Genomic DNA, 6,000 nt, shown 5'->3' with positions numbered 1-6,000 from the left:
GCTGGCAACCACACACAACATTTGATTGCATTTGTGACGTCATATCCCGTCGTGAAGCGATGCGTTACAGGGTTGCCAGGAACACACATATTCTGTGAAAAATGACATAGCTACTACAATCAGCCACATTATGTACCGTAAAACAAAACGAGAAAACACGTTCTGCAACCTAGCAGGAAGTAAACAAACGATGCTAAAATGGTAGAAAGGAAATAGAATTCAAATGGAAATGGTCATATCGAATTTTGTCTCAACTTAGATGTCAAATATTTGTAAATCTAGTTACCAAGTTGGCATCTACAATTTAGTCTATCCACTTCGTCCTTCTGATACTAGTTGTCTGTGACACACTGAACAGATGACAAAATAGAAATGAAAGAACTCAAAATTCCAAAGGTAGCAACACATAATATAATGTATATTCAGGGCATTATGAGGCAAGTGACAAAAATGGTTGAAAATACAGGGATATAAATAGTAGTAAAACAAACTCTCCGACGACTGTGTTTATCTACGCACCGGATACACATGTAATAGTTTGCAACTCTGAACAGGGCAGTATATTCGCTACTGATTCATCGTTAGATTGTTACTGTGGTTGTACGTGTTTTAGCCGTAATGTAACAACGTGAACCTCAGATACTTCCGTTATCACCACAAAGTACCACAAGGCATCTGGACACAAACCTGTAGATATCAACCTTGCAACGAGATTTGCAAATATATGACATGTAGCTGGGCGTAAACAGCCACATGTAAGTTGTAAGTACAATAAAAGTTATTGTTGTTGATATTTGACATGTAGGCTGAAACAAAATCCGATATTGACTCTTCATTTTGAATACGTTTTTACCATTTCTCATATCGTTGGTTCACTTCCCCCTTCCCCCGAGATGACTGCTGATCTTCTGGCTGGTAGGCTATGATGTTCGGTTTACTGGACGCGTTTCTCGCTTCGATTTACAGCTAATAATGTGGTTGGTAGTTTGTCATTTTTCACAAAACTTGTGTGTTCCTTGCAACCCTACCGTGCGCTGTTTCGCCGCAGGAAATGACGTCACAGATACGATGAAATGTTTTGTTGGGTTGCCAGCATCCAGGCGGCAAAACGGTATTTTTTGAACGGCTGTAGCATCGAATTGACGCACCAACGTGAAAAATGTTACTGAGAAAAGTTGTTTGTTTTGATGTCCTCTACACGAATCTGTGGTCCGTGGGCGCCATTAAAATGACACCCTGTATATATATAAATTTGAGTCTGGCACCTCACTCAAAGAAATCCTGCGTAAGGGCCTAGTCTACGTCAATGACAGAAATGCAAGCAATATTTTTATTTATTTTTAACCCAACTAAAGGAATGTGGAAGAATTTAAAAGAAATAAGAAAGAGCGGAACGACTGTTGCTCTACTTTAAAAATTGTTGTTCTTCGAGGAAGAAAAATAAGAAGGATTTACCTTAACACAGTGTCCCACGAGTCTCTCTTGACTAATACTATCAAATGTGAAGTGATTTTATGAATAAAATTTTCTGCCTGTTTACGTCTAACGCTGCGCAGATTTGGTAGTTCGCAAACGGTGTAATTATTTCGTGTTACCTTACGGAACAGCAAATACATTTCATAAGACTGTTCTGAACACGGGACTTGCGTCAGTAAACAAGCATTTCGTCTATTGCAGTATCATAGGAAAAGAATATCGTCCTGCAATGTTCAAGCCTCTAGATGTTTTCCATTAATAATGTATAATCACAATAATAAGTTAGAAGAAATAACTCTCATTTTCACAACTAAAAATATTCTCGTTTTTCTTCATCACTTCGAAAATTTTTTCTCGAATATATCTGCTATACTACAAGAAAGCAATTCAAAATTAAAGTAAAAGTTCAACTACATGTATACCCAACGACATTTACAATATTGGAGGGACAGAATACTTAAATTTTTATTTTCAATCGAAGGTAAGGGCATGGCGTAGTGGTTAGAGTTCTTGATTAGTCTGCTAACGGTCCGAGGTTCGATTCTCCTTAGGCGGTGTTTTTTTTTTTTTAATTCTCCTTTTATTATAAACAAGAGCATGGTAACATTATTTGTAATAGCAGTGTATAGTGGCTACATTGTTCTGCATATGGATTTTATAAAAAAATAAACAAATAAATGAATTGACACACGTTCAAAGGGATATTTTCATGTATAAGATCGTGAATTATGATACTCTAACGATAATTGTGTACTGCTTCAAAGACATTGACAAATATTAATGAAATAACTATTTATATTTGTGGCAATTCAGGACATACTAATTTTACCCCTTTTCCCACTCGAGTTCAATGCAAAGATACCTCCGCAAATATCGAATGAAAAGTTCTCATCATGTGCAATTCTCCATTAAATGATTTCGCCGAGTCTTACTACATTCTTTTTCTTTGTTACAAACAAGTATTGTTTGCACATTACATGTAGGAGGAGAGTTGCATCTACATTTCACATTGGTCAGCTCCTTCTACTTATTTTCAGGAGCGAAAGCTTGTAGGGTAGTGTTTAACGTTCAGGACTGTGAATCTGATGGTCGTAGGTTCAAACCCTTCCGGTGGCAGAAAATTTTCGTAAGTTTTAGACATATATCATTGTGTTCATTGTCTACACTCTGTGAAACGGAATGATTCAGTTTGGAATTAACGATGGGGGGAGGGGAAATATTAAATTACAAAATCTCCATTTCAACGAACCGAGTAATGGACAAAAATTGGATAATTCTTATAAATATTAAAATTACATTCATGTTTTTAGTGGTATAATTTCAGGTAAAATCAAAGATCTTACATGGAAAATTTTACCTTGCTCTGAACTAAGCCAAAAGGCATTTCGAACCGATCTAATACATTCTCCAATACAATTCAAAATGTTATTGAATGTTTCATGTCGATAATTTGACCAATGCATCAATTCTTGACACTGAGACGATATTTTCTGCAACTACCTCTTCTCTTCAGTCCCTTCTGTTCTTCTCTTCTCTTCTCCTTCTTCTCTCCCCTTCTTCTGCTCTGCTTTTATCTCATATCGCCTTCCCTACTTTTCTCGCATCTTATTTCCATCTGACTCATTTCCACTCCTCCTATCTCCTCTCCTGTCTTAGATTTCCGACACCACTGCACTCTACTCCTCTTCTTTTCGTTCTTCTATTTTTCTCTCCTTTACTCTACTCTCCACTCCCCTCTTCTCGTCTCCTCTTCTCTCACCTCGTTTTCCTTCTCTTTTCTCTACTTTGCTCCATTTTCCTCATCTCTCCTAGAATCTTTTTCCATTCTCCTCACTACATCTCCTCTCCTCGTCTATCCTCTCTTTCTTCTCTTCTTCTCTCCTCTACTTTTCCTCTTCTCCTTTCGCTTTCTCTTTCTCCTCTTCTTTGTCACCTCTTGTTTCTCTCACCTTTTTTCCTTTCTGTAGACTCATCAGCGATGAAATACTATAAAACCTATGTTTTTCTGTGAAAAAGAATTTTATCACTTGCGATATAATAGTGATATTTTTAATAATTTTATACAATAATACTTGTTTTTATTTCTTTCGTGTGTTTTATAAATATCTATTGTGCATGTGCATGTGGCAACCCTGAAATTGAGCCTAACTCTGCACGCAACCCACCAACGCCTTGTGTAAATTGGGTTGCCTAGTTTAAAATGTCGTTGTCCTAAAACTTTTGAGAGACACTGTACATTGAACCTCTCCCTCTCGATAATACAAGAGTTATCGAGTTACAAGGAGATGCTGCAAAGATATTTGACTTCACGATAGCGCGATAGTTACAAATCTATTCCGTAAGCTGTTTACTGTAAACAGTCAGTGCTTGGGTGTCCGCACCGTTCAGTCCGCAGTTCTCAAATAAAGTTTCGACATTGTGTGAGAGCAGCTTAATTCATTATGGCACGGAATAGGAATTTCAAGGTTAGTGATATACTTCGAAGTAGATTTCTGTTTCTTTTTAAGAAGTGAAAAGAATATGATAATGGATATGTACATACACACAACTTTGTCGGGTCCAGCACCCCACCGCACTCCCCAACAAGCTTCCAGTCAGCAGTGTCCCGGCTTTTCACTTATGCATAATAAAAAATAAAAAATATTAAAAAAGTGAAGTGTTCCCCTGTGCTTAGCACCACGCCATGAAGGCGTATAGGGTGTGTGGGGGTAACGCCCCACACTTTCTTTGTCCGGTCGTGAGTGGGTGGTGATGTGATCAGCATCACGCCCCTGACCGTTTTTACCCCCCAGGGTTTCCCCCAGGTACCATGCAACCCTAATCATATAAAAAGTTGAACCTCTCCCCCCCCCCCCCACGTGAACTATATATACGCCCATGGATAGAAGGCAAATACAACATCTTGCTGGAGCAGCGTGTGGATTGCAAGTGAAAGTAATGAGTTGAGTGGAAGTCATTGCAAAACAATCAAACTTGGAAAGCAACTCTTCAGGTCAAATTCACCACGAAAACAAAAAATCTGGAGTTTATGTATTTAAATTAATTAGACCATTTTGCTTTAAAACCATGCATGTCAATTTGTTATATTTAATTACATATTAATCAGATTGCATAATTCTAATGGTACGGGACAGCATAATTTGACTTTTGTCGTTGTAAGATCAATGGCATTGCCGTGAGGTTTTAAATTTGAAAAGGCCATGACCTTGCCGTTTACCGCGGAGAAATATTGCGACCCTCCCCGGATCAACCCTGGCATTCGGCAAATCATGCTGTGACTACGTAAAAGTGTCACGCCTCGCCACTGATATTCCACCCAAGTACTGCTCATAAACTGCGTTGCCAAACACGGCAAAATGTTGCAACTCTCGTTGCATTATGATCAGGGCCTTGCAAGGGGAAGGAGATTGGGATTTACAAAGAGGTTGGAGGAAGTTACCGGAAGAACACCTCTTTCACATAATAATTGCGAATAGAGTATTATCCTACTTGATTGATTGATGTATTGACTTTAAAATTTTTCGTGCATCAGCACTTAAGCTATTTTGCACACGTCACATGATACGGGGTTCAGCCCCTTACCTTATACCTATAAAATATAACTGATAACTTGACCTCGGATTTTTAGGTTCTAAAAAGTGTGGTTTTAGGTTCCTAAGATAAGTTCTAAACGCCCTAAAATAGGTCCTAGAAATCCTAAAATAGGTCCTAAAATCCTAAAATAGGTTAAAAAAATCTTAAAATAGTTCAAAATTCCTGATAAATACTGATTAGGTATAGTCACCGGAAATGAAAATGAGACACCTATATCCTGAAATAACGTTATGTGTGTTGCCTAACCCTAATTACCATAGGAAATTTGCTATTAAAATCCACTCTTCGCCGTACAGTTAGGCAACAATCGTTTCTCATGTTATCCACAGTCAAACTCCGCAATTTTGTCTGTGAGGATCATCTTTCAAGCTGAAAATAATCTATCAACAAAAACATAGTCAGTGGTGCAAACTTCAATGTTAAAATGTTAGTTTGGAAGGCGTGAATGCCAGAAAGCAGAGATGTAACGCGAAAGTGAGCAAGACCTCACAGATTACACCACTTTGGATCGTACAGGTAACAGTGGCACCGACAATTTGCTTTGTTTATTAGAATTTTGAAAAATCACCATGCACTTGGAGGAAGAGAAATCGACAGAAAGTACATTTCAAACACGTTCGTCATTGAATTTTTTCGTGACCAAACTAAGCAAATGCCTCTGTGTGACAAAAATCCTGTAAAACCTGTAAAAATATATAAAATCCTAAAAAAATGTTGATTTAAACCTAACAAGATTTGTTCTAACAAGCAAAATAGATTACTTGAGGCACTATAAAACTTCATCAGTTGTTGCGTTTTTATAACGAAGCGCTGACATAACTTATTACTTCTTACCTACCTTTAAAGGAAAAAATAGGTTATAAACCTAAAATTCGAGGACTACTAATACTAACACTGTAATTTCGGAGTCTAAAATATTCTGACTTCAGT

At 37.6% G+C, this 6,000-nt stretch overlaps 1 protein-coding gene across 1 annotated transcript in view; it reads right to left on the bottom strand.

Moving 5' to 3' along the window:
- The window catches only part of LOC145995344 (epoxide hydrolase 4-like), a 106,705-nt gene that overhangs the window by 78,363 nt on the left and 22,342 nt on the right, over positions 1–6,000 (bottom strand). The gene's annotated exons all lie outside the window — the stretch shown is intronic.

Source organism: Lepisma saccharinum, chromosome 11 (assembly GCF_977018435.1).
Source record: "Lepisma saccharinum chromosome 11, izLepSacc3.1, whole genome shotgun sequence".
Classification (NCBI taxonomy): domain Eukaryota; kingdom Metazoa; phylum Arthropoda; class Insecta; order Zygentoma; family Lepismatidae; genus Lepisma; species Lepisma saccharinum.
Note: the sequence above shows the minus strand (reverse complement) of the source record. Positions and strands in the feature narration are given on the sequence as shown.